We start from the raw sequence: 12255 nt of genomic DNA, 5'->3' as shown, positions 1-12255 counted from the left end.
TTTTTTTTTTATTCTTAGTGAATTTCACATCATGCGTCCTAATCCCACTCATCTTCCTGCCCCTTGGAACTGCCCTCCTCCCTTGCAACCTCACCACCAAAAGAATAAACAACTGCCTTTGACAGCTGTAGAATGTTACATAGTATCCTACAGCGTACCCTTTTGTCCACACATTTGTTTATTTGAAAATCTCTTTGCAATGAGACACTGTCTGGTTTGAGGCCTCTGCTTCTGCTATATCATCAATACTGGTTCTTCACCAGGACTCCGATCAGACATTCTGTTGCTTCCCAGTGTCATGGAGATCCTCCAGCTTTGGGTCTGGAGGACCAGTTCCTTCACACATTCCAGCAGTTCACAGATGTGGTACATTTTGGAATGAGCCAATTCAAAATGCTGGTTCTCGACTTGAGTGATAACTGAGTTTGCCAGCTTTCCAGCTCTGCAGCACCAGAGCACTAGGGTGAGTTCTCTAACACTGACCTGGCTAGTTCACCCAATGCCACAGTGGGCAAGGGGCAGAGCCAGCTCTCTGCTCATACACCAGCAACCCTATAGCCAGGGCTAGCTCTACTGTCCTGCCCAGGAAGGCTCAGGCCTGCAATCAGAGCTCTACTGTCCTGCCCAGGAAGGTTCAGGGCTACAGTCAGTAATGGAAACAGCCAGGTCTTTTGTTCTAACATCTTCTGGGTCACCTCTCCCATGACACTCAAGGGAGGAGTGGGGTCTTATCAGGAGTATTTTGCTCCCCCTGTTGCATTTGGGGGGGGGTGTAAGAATCAGTAGTTGTTCAGGTCATGAGTGTGGTTGTCTCGGAAGGCCTTCAGTATAAGATGGAATTCAAATAAATAAGCTTTAATGCCACTGAAGGAACAGAATTGCCAATGAGAACAAGCAGGTAGGTTTCTTCTTCCATGATCTTAAAATAGGCTGCCAGCAAAAGCTATGGCCTGGATTTAAGATGGACCCACCTACTTCAAAATATCTGGATTAAACGTGTATCTTCCCACATCAAAACTCTGGATTAAAAGTAGGTCTTCCCAATTTAAGTGAGTTAATTAAAACAAAACAAAACAAAACGTAACGTAACATAACATAGAAAAAAACCCACCTCAGTCACCATTGTCAGAGCACTCAGCAAGCTCACAGATCAGCAACATTCTCTAGGACAGAGAAGTAGGCTCAGAAGTAGGTCATCCTGATAAGCCCTTAGAAATAGTGATCACAGAAGTGATCACAGGACTTTGTTTATTGCCTTGCTTGTTCTTTGACTATTTGTGTTTATTCCCTTGCTTGTTCCTTGACTATTTGCATCTATTGTATTGCTAGTTCCTCAACCTAGAACTGACTTGCATGTAATTAAAATGGTATAAAAGCAGATTGGGAAAAAAAAAAAACAAAAAAAAACCAAAAACACCTCACAGGTTTGCCCATTCATTTGCATATTATTTAATTGCAGATACAGTCAAGTTGACCCCCAGTGTAGCCATCAGAAGACTCTACTAGCTCCCTCTTACTTCTTGTAAAAATCTATCAACATGAGAACTTCATTTAACTTTGATTCCTCTGCATTAGAAGAAATGTTTTGTGAAGACTCAAATCTAATTAAAGCATTTAAAATGGGGAAGTAAAGGAGGGCTAACAAATGACAAATTAAAAGGAATCTTATGTGGAATTCAAACCTCATACCATGAAATCAACTCTTGGTAGGTGATCAATTCAATGATTATTTACAAATCCATGGGGCTACCATGGCAAGCTTGCTTGAAGACATTACTGTCACCTGTCAATATTTCAAGCAACTCTGTATTTATAAAATTTACTTTATGTTTTAATTCTCAACAAAATTTGAATTTTTTAAGGAAATTTTCCATTTTAATCCTTGACTATTTTTAAAAAGCAATTTTCTTTTTATTAATTTTAACTAAATATAATTAAATCATTTCCCCTGCCTTTCATCTTTTATATTCCTCAATATACTAATCCTTAGTTCTCTTATGAAATCATGGTTTCTTTTTCTTTCATTGTTATAAATACATGCACACACACACACACACACACACACATACACACATACACGAATAATTCCTAAGAATAAGGAGGATAGATGGGTTAAACCCACTAAAAATTTAGGAGCAACAGACAGTCAAGTAGGTAATAATGTAATCAAATATATATATATATATATACACACACATATATTTCATGGATGACAACTTGGCATTGAATAACCAAATAACCAATTAGGTTTTTCCCTAGGGAAGACTATTTCTGCCAGTCTCCCATTCTCAGCATTCTTTACTTCTCTGTAGTTCCCTATGAGATTTCCCCTTAGCACCAGAATATGTCAATTGGTGTTGTCCTGTTTAGGTCTCATTTAGTCAGCCACTTTGATGAGGCATGTGTCATGGATGAAGCTTCCCTATCAGTTGTAGGAGGCACAGTCTCTCAGCCATGTTTCTTATTCAATTATATATAACTTTTTAACAAGAGATAAGATTCTTCATACTTTTTATTGTGAGGTTTTGGTTTTCACTTTGTACATCCTGTCTTCTATTGTTCATCCTTAAGAAACTGCTGTTTCTTGCTTTTGTCTTTTTTTTCTTGACCTTTATCATAGTTTCATCAACTTCTTTCAGAACCGGAGATCATAATTAATACCCTTGACCAAGTAATGATTTTAGGGGAAATGGTTAGTCCTTCTGTCTTTCAGCATCATTGTAGTTATAGCATTTGTGTGGGTGGTTTACTCAGTTGAGGAAAAAAATCTTTGTAGTTTCCAATTTGTTGCAAAATTTTTGTTTGCTAATTTTCAACTGGTGCTGGACTTTTCCAACCATTTTGCACACACATGCACATCTGTTGAAATGGACACATGATTACTGTCCTTTATTCTGTGTCAATAATGCAAAACCAGAGAAGATATGGGTATATACCCAGACCAAATCAATGAAGATAGTGTTTTTCTAAATTAAGCACAAGAATTTTTTAAGTATATGCTTCTTAAAAATGACATATGCATTTTCTAATGCACAGGGTTTAGTAGCTACTGATTTTTAATAACCATGCTCTCACTTTACTGAGGAGATACCTGGCCTCATCATCTAGTCATTTTAAAGTCGCTAAACCCATCCACATAGTGGTAATTCTTATTCTAATTATTTAACTCTACCTTTATTTCTGCTTCTCCTATAAAATGGGATTAATAATCCTCCATTGGGTTGTTGGGGAGATTAGATGTGTAATGGATCTGGGATTGCTCATTGAAGCATCTTGCAGATGGCATTCAATATATATTACTTGTATTAGAGGTTCAAAGAGACATAACAGAACAGAATCATTAAGAGGCAACCAAAAGATATTTTGTGGGACTTCGATATAATTTAGGGTACTCTGTGGGATGTGTCAGTCAATTGGAGGGAGAGAGAGAACATAAAATCAATATTTGCTGATGTATTTGGTCTCTTTGTTCTCATAGATAGATCATTTTATGTCTTTTCATCTCCCCTTCCTCATTAAACCATAGATGCTTTGTGGTAATCTGCCTTTCTTCTTGCCTTAGGCATTTTACATTCAGCTTCAATATAAGTATAGGAATGATTTGGATATGCATCTAATTCACTAATTCCCTTGGTAATGTTCTAGGTACAAGATTATCACAACTCAAAAACACTAAGCATGATACTGCTTATTGGTGGCTTTGGTCATCAAAAACACTATCTGGAAGTGAGGGCAAATCTCCTCTAATACAGATGAAGTCAGTCTTTACATTGATACAGTTGTTCTCATGTCTGTTTGTGTGTTTGATTATTTGTTATTGGATATAAACATTGTTTTATAACAGTGATAAACTTGCGTGAATTAAATCATACTTGTGTAAATTAAATTTCATAGGAGATATTAACCACATAGAAAACATTTTAGAAGATGTACTTATTTGAGAGTCAACACTACCATAATTCTGTAACTTTAGCTTCTATGGAACAAGCATTACAGTATTTTGTGATTTTTCTAAGCCTTATATTTTTCATGTTGCCTTTAATTACTCCTGTAATCCTGAGTATAATTCAGTATCTATTAATAATGGCTTCTTGTGAGAAAACAGCCTGCTAGTAATCTTACAACCAAATTATATACATATATACATATATACATATACATATACATATACACAATATATACATAAACACATGTACTCACCTGAAGTGTAGGACAAATGATTAGTTAGACAATGAAGAGACAAAAGGAACGGTTAAGTGTCGTATGTATATCCTGTTGTACTCTTTGTTTTCTTTCTGATGTGATTCATTTTACTTAATATTTGTACATACCTTTTATTTTCTAATCATATTTCTCATATAAATACTGCCTTATCTCCTTTTTATTTCTTTCTTGCAAAATATTTCCTTCACACTTTGTTCTTCTTGACTCTTCAGTACTGTCACAAACACACCCAAGAATATAGGGAACCTTTTAAACCACTAAAATAATCCACTCAAAGATGGAACTAATGTCCTCTTTCTAATAAACAATTTCAATCCAAGGAGCTATAACTATCTCAAAGATGATTCTCTCTGCAGCATTTCCATTAAAGTCGGTGCTTTGTCTGGTGTTTTGGTTTTAAACAAACACTTGTCCCAGCAGTGCAACTTACCAATATAGAACAGAATTACAATGTACTTGCAGCCAAATTCAGTTTATTGTCAATTTCAGTCGTCTTTCTTATGGCAGCAATTATTCTCTGTAAGCCTGCAAGCAAGCAGTAGAAAACTGAAATCATCAAAGAGTTTTTATCTGCAGCAATTCCAGCAATGGCAGGTAGCTGATAGTTTAAACTTTAGTTCTCTGCAGTGGAATGGTGCAAGTAGGAAAATGCCATCTGCCTGCTCCTGCAGGCTTTCTGAAAAATATGCCCGAGTTAATAAAATTTGGGGATGATATTTGATGACTCTGGATAACATTGCATTGGATGCTGGGACACACAGAGTTCTCTGCTGTTGGAGGAACTCCTGGGACAAGCTGTGCAAGCTGGAATGGCCTTGCTTCATATTTATATATGTGAATAAGATAACTGTGTTTTTCTCATTTTTTTCAGTTATCTAAAATGAGTATTCTAAACAGAAGGTCTTTTTCCTTACTTCTGGAAACAGAATGGCTGCTGAGGCCACTAGGGATACAAACAAATACAAGAACTGTCAGGAAAAGCCAGCAATATTTGGTTTTTATTCTTGGGATAATTTATAAAAATTTAAAAACCATAGCTATGTCTTAGAAGAAAATAGATCCTTGAATTACTGTAATATCATTCAATTTATTCTGTCTTGTAATGGCAAGTTACTTAGAATATTTTAGTTAGCTTGTAGAATACCATTTTGTATGATTTCTAGAAAAAAGTGATTTTCTTTTTACATTTCTTTAATCATTATGTCAAGTGTTATTAAGTATGACACTCTCCAAGTTTTGAGTATATGGAGGAGTAAAAGCTTTGAACTTAGAGGAGTAAAAACAAAATAGAAATGTTTCCATGCTTATATTCTAACATATTATGGCAATAATAAAAGTTACAGTTTATGGTGAAGATGTGGAGCAAAGAGAACTCTTGTCTATTGCTGGTTGGGTGCAAACTTGTGCAGCTACTTTGGAAATTAAAGTAGCAGCTTTTTAGAAAAGTGAAAATCTATCTACCTCAAGATTTAGTTGTACTCCTCTTGGTCATGTACCCAAACAAATCTCTATCTACCACAAGTAAACTCTTTCAACTATGTTCATAGCAGCTTTATTCATAATAGCCAGAAAAAGGAAATAACCTTAATGCCACTCAACAGAATAATGGATGCAGAAACTGTGGTTCATTTATACAATGGAGTATTATTCAGTTATTAAAAAATATACATTAAAATTTTCAGACAAATTAATGGAACTAGAAAAAAATTATCCCAAATCAGCTAACCCAGAACCTGAAAGACAAATATGATATGTATATACTTATTAGTGAATATTAAGCGTTAAGTAAAGGTTAATTAAGAAAGGCTTAAGGGAGAATTCATAGATGTCGCTGGGAAAGGGAAACAGAATAGATTTTGTGGATAAAATGGAGGCAGGTAGGGACAGGAACAGGAGGGATCTGGTTGGAGGAGAGGAATGGAGGGATAGAGTACTTGGAGAGACAACTAAAATTCTGAGGTATTTTGAGGTGATATGGAGACTTACTCTGTGGAAACTCCCTAGGCTCTAAAAGGATGACTCTAGCAATGACTCCTATTAGGGATATGGAGCATGAACTGGTCATGTTCTATAACCAAGAAAGGCTTCCAATAATGGGACTGAGATATCAACTTAGTCACAAATCTTTCACCCTACTATGTCCTGCCTATGAGATGGGAATAGATAATGGTGGCATAGAACTTGAGAGAGAGGCCATCCAACAACTAATCTATCTTGAGCACACACAGTGAAAAGAAGTACATTCCTGACTGTCTGGGTGACCAGGAACCAGATGCTGGATAACTCAGAGACATTGAATAGAACCAAACAAGTCTGATCACCAAACAATACTAATAAATAAAATAAAAATAAATAAATACAAATAAAAAATAAAAGTCACTGAAATGATTCCTTGTCTTTGCTATACTTGTAGATCAGGGCCTAGCACAGTCATCATCAGAGGCTTTATCAGGCAACCGAGGAGAGACAATGCAGAGAACCACAGCCAAATATTAGGCATAGCTTGTAGAACTCCCAAAAATGAGGAGGAAAGTTTATATGAGCCAGAAGGGTGAGGACACCATAGAAATGTGGCCTAGAGAATCAGCTAAGCAGGGCTCATAGGGGCTCACAGAGACTGAAGCAAGTCTAAGAGAGCATGTATGGGTCTGCGCTAGGTCTTCTCTATATATTTTATGTTTCTGTATCTTGGTATTCTTATAGTACTCCTAACAGTGGAAGTGAGGTTTGTCTTTGACTCTTGCCTGTTTGTAACCCTTTTCTTCATACTAGGTTGCATTGCCAAGTTTTGATATGAGGACATATGCCTAATCTTGTTGTAACTTTTCCATGCCATGTTCAGTTGATATCCCTGGGAGAAGGAATCTCAGAGAATAAGGAATCTGAAACAGAGAGGAACAGGTAGAGAGAGTGGGGACTGAGATGAGTGGAAGATAAGGAAATTATGTAAGGATGTAATATATAAAAATGAATTAAAAATAACAGAATTCCATAACTATTGTATTGGTAGACATAAAATGAAAGACTCTGTTCTTATCTCTAGAGGCTTCCTTGGTGTTCTTTGAGTCATAAAATGTGAGCTGAAATTGTAGGCTTAGACTTTCTCCTAAACCTACTTTATTTAAGGTTCTTGAATGTTTCAACCTCCTTTTGAGCCCACTGACCAGAGGTAGGGGAAAAATAAGGTTTACAGAAAAAGGGGTTGTGGACCTGTTTAGAAATAGTTCTTTGGGGTGATTCCACTCTTCCTTGTCAGGATACCTGCAGTCCAGTCCAATAAAAAACATCAAAAAAAATCAGTAGCAGCAATCCAGTTCAGTAGCAAACACCAAACAAGAATCAGCAGTAACCAGCAAAAACTGCAAGGTTATGACAAATTGGCACAATCTGAAGAAGTGGCAAGAATCAGCCAGGACAGCAGAAGTTCTTTGGCACATTTCCCTCTACAAAGTGAAGACTAGTAAGAACCAGCAAAGAACAGCAAAACATTGCACAACTCTTTCCAAGCATCACACTCCCTCTCAAGTATCTGCTCCAGTAAAACATCACATGCTCTCTCAAGTGTCTGCTTTAGAAAACAATCCTCTCACATGTCTATTTCAGCAATACATCCTCTCACAAGGGAGCTTCCAGAAAATATCATGTGACAAATTGAGTTTCCAAAGAAATCAGAAAATTTCACTTCATTATCTTTCTTTCTATGTATATAAAAATGTCTTTTTCTCTAACAATAACAATCTATACTCAAAAGAAATAATTATTAGAACTAAGAAACTAGAACTTTCCATCACATTTAAAATAATCTGTTTATGTACAAAATATCAAAAAATATTCAAACAAATGAACCATAAATTTCTATCAAGATAAAATAATCAAATGAAACAAGCTTAAAATCTATCTATATATGTTAATCAATGCAAAGATAAAATTTCTAAGACTAAATATGTTTATTAAAAATATTATTTTTATTGTTATATAATTTCCCTTTCCCATCATTAGATAAAAGGGAAAGATAAGAGAAAAAATGGAGGAAATACCTAATTTAAACTTTTGTTTCTTCCCTGATCATAACCAATAACTATTTACCATGCTAGAGGATAATAACCATAACACATCACATGACCAAAACCACCCACCACCACTTAATGAATAGGGATGATAGTATTCTTATAATTGTTTCTGGATGTATTGGGGCAAAGACTTCCTGTTTTGGGTCCATGAAAAAATGGTTAGTCTTTAAAAAGCTAGCTATAGCATTTGTTTTCCAGTCTCTGTGTTGTCTATCCTGTTTTTGTATGATTGAACATTTTTGTTAACACTTTTGAAGTTGATTTGCCTGCATATTTTGCAGAAATCAGTAACTTAGAAAGTTTATGAGATTAAATCATCTGGGCTACTTGCTTTGTGAAGACAATCATGCCTCAGCTGATAAGAGGTTTTCACTGGTCAAATCTAATCTTTATACATTTTATTGGTAACCATAGTTTTTCATTTCCTGTAGATACATAAGCATAACCATGCCTCCATCTTTAAAGTATTGTCAGTTTCCATTCTAATGTCAAAACATCCTTATAGCATATTGGTCTATTTCTTCAGATTTTTTGATAACCCCTTGTCTCTCCTCTGCTGTTGCTCCATTTTCACCAACATTAAGAAAATTTAGAGTTAACAAGGCATTATTTAGTCTGTACCTGGGAGATTTTACACTTCCTTGAGTTTAATAGTACTCTTTTTTAAGGTAGAGTTGTCTCTATATAATTGCTTATCTTGTGAGATTGTACAGTATACCAGTAATGTTCTATAATATGCAACGAATTTCTATATCTTATTGAATACATATGCAGAAGCATTATCAGTCTTAATTTTGGTGGTTATCCACATAATTGCCATTATTTCCAATAATTGTGTAATAACACAATCAGCCTCTTTAGAAATTAAAGCATTTGCCCATTGAAAACCTGAGTACATGTCAATGGTATGGTGTATATACCTTTGTTTTTCTAATTCTGAAAAAATTAAAAATTTCCATCTATGAGATGTCATTTCTTTTGGTAACTTTATGATTACTACCAGTAGGTAATGAAGTTTGGGTGTATAAAGAACACACAGACCTTTTGTTTTTTAAATATTTCTATGGCTTGTTGACAAGTGTTAGAAAAAATAAGACTTTCCAGATGTTCTAAGTGAAAAATTGAGGCTTCTAATGCATTTACTATTAGTAATTGGTCAATTTCCTCATTTCCTTGAGCTAATGGACCTGGTAATGACACTAAATGTTAGTAATGTATAATGGATAGTTTCTACTTTTAATATCATTTGGCAATTATATAAATAACAAAATTAATTCTGAGTTATCAGGTATAAAATCATCAGCATATATATCTGCTCTTTTTGCATACAAAGAATCAGTAATTATATAGTGAGATTCAGGGTAATCTAATAATATCATAAGGGTTACATATGATTCTGATTTTTGAAGTGAGGTATATGGACTTTTGATTACCATATGATCCCCACCTTGTTTTCATTAGGATAGAATGCTTGGTGCCTCTGGAACTGGTGTGCAATTTATTTTACATGCAAGAATCCAATTATTTCATTTTACAACTGTATATGGTGGCTTTAGAGGCATTTGTTGTTAATTTCTACCAAGTAGTTATTACAAGCTCTTTGCCAACCTTCACTGGTCACCCATAATGACATTATCTCAGCATTATTAAGAGGTACTAAAACTTAACCAGATCTGTCCCTGACACAGTTGACATAGTCATATTCAAACTTATATAATTAACTCCGAAATCTTTTTACATTTATCTTCAATTTTTTACTTTGTTTATGAGCTGAGAAAATGTATTCTATAATACTAACTTCCCTTTTCGTAATGATTCCAGAAAGAGAATGAATTCAAGTTAAAATGACCAAAATACAATCATTTTAATGATGAATTCAATCCACATATGCATCTTGCAGTCTTTGTTCTACAAGAGTTTTAACTCTTTTTCTACTTCATCTATAAGATATTTTGGGCTATTTAAATTTGAGTCTCCTTGTAATGTTTGAAAAAAACAATTACTTAACCCATAAATACTTAAACCAGTTGTAGCCCTCAGCCAATTAACATTTTCAATTAAAATTTGAAAATTGTTAAGTTTTTGCAAATGCTCCTTACGGATCTGTACCTTTTTGAAATCTTTTTGAATGATTTTATATCCCAAATAACTAAGTGACTCTCCTTTGAATTGTTCTGGAGCAACCTATAACACCCAGCATGGCAGAATTTTTTATGTTTCCTTAAACATTTTCTCTAAATAATCTTCATCTGACTCAGCCAACAAAATGTCATTCACATAATGATAAAATGATAGACTATGGACATACTCATTAGTAGTTCTATGAATTATTTTTAAAGTTTGTTGTACAAAATATGGACATAAAGTTTGACTATTTACCATTCCCTGTAAAAATATATATTTCAATACTATCTTTTTTTTGACAACTATTATTTAGAGTAGGTACAGATAAGGCAAACTTTTCCTAACATGTTCATGCAAAAGTATTGTGAAAAAGCAATGTTGCAAATCAATTATTTCTATAGATCATAATCTCAGTAACAATGATGCTAAATAAAGTTGAGTATATGAAGGACCCATTGATTGAGTTACTTTATTAACTGCTCTTAAAGCCGTTATATTCTTCCATTTTCCTAATTTCTTTATTACAACAAACATAGGGAAATTCTGTGGACTGGTAGACTTTTCTATATGTTGAGCCTCTAGCTGTTCTTATACTAGTTGTTCAAGTATGTGCAATATTTCTTTTGTTATGGGCCACTGCTCTTGCAAAAGAGGCTGATTTGATAGCCATTTTAGGGGCAAGGCTGTTAGCCTGTCAACAATGGTCTGTTTTATACATTTGGAAACTCAATCCCTTCTTTTTGGACTTGGGCACAGCTTGTCATTATTCTCTACCACCTGTATCAATACCGTCCCCAGAAACAGAACATATCACCTCTAATTTCCTTATTTGCTTTCCCTAAAATTGCAGGAATACTAATTTGAGTACTACATTGTTATAAAAGATCCCTTGCCCTTAAGTTTATGGGTATGTCATCCACATAAAGTCCCGACTTCCCTTTTTTTTCACTTCTGGTCCACACAGGTAATCTCTTGGACACTTTGTTTTATTTATGATAATTTACCAATTCCGATGAATTGTTTGTAAACCTACTGAAATGGGAAAATTGGATTCCAAGACATTTGGGAAAGTATACTGACATCTGCTTCTCTATCTACTAAATTTTCTAATCAAACACTGTTCATTTGCAGCATTAATTTGTATCTTTGACTATTAACCACTGTTTTCCAATCACACTCTTTCTGTCTCCAAAAGCCCCTGTTCTTTCTATTGGAGTATCTTTGCCCTCAATGTAAGGAAACAAAAACAGCTGAGCATTTCTATTCCCTGCATTAATATGCATCTCCTTTTTCACATACAGTATTACTTTATATCTTCCTTGATATAATCATTAGTATACCTGGATACACAATAAGTCCTTGAGACATCAATCTACTTTTTTTCCAAGATGATTCCTACTATCCCCGAAGATAAAGAACCACAAACACCAGGGGTTAATTTGTACCATTCAACTTTTTGGGGATAGTGTAAGAGGTATATCTGTTGCCAGTTACAGAGATGGAGTCCCTTTTGTAGCATATATAAGATCGGAAAAAATTGGATTCTTTTGCCTGCTTGGTATCTCCTGGTTGACCAAAGTAAGATGGCTCATATGTTTTGCTGAGGGGCCTCTATTTCCCCATGACAAGAAGTTACTTTGTATGTCTTTCTTGGACCTTAAGCCAATTTTTGCCCTTTCCATAGCAGATCCAATACCCTGGAAGCTTTTGTGTTTCATAGCAGTCAGAATCTGCTGGTTTTCTTCTATGAATACCATATTCTCTAGAGTTAATATACCTTCTATTTTGAGCTTCAAATTTTTCTTTCTTACAAGTACTTTCAAAATGTCCAAATCCA

Source organism: Grammomys surdaster, unplaced genomic scaffold (assembly GCF_004785775.1).
Source record: "Grammomys surdaster isolate TR1022 unplaced genomic scaffold, NIH_TR_1.0 243, whole genome shotgun sequence".
NCBI classification, from domain to species: Eukaryota; Metazoa; Chordata; class Mammalia; order Rodentia; family Muridae; genus Grammomys; species Grammomys surdaster.
The sequence above is the reverse complement of the archived record's forward strand: the minus strand, read 5'-3'. Positions refer to the sequence as shown.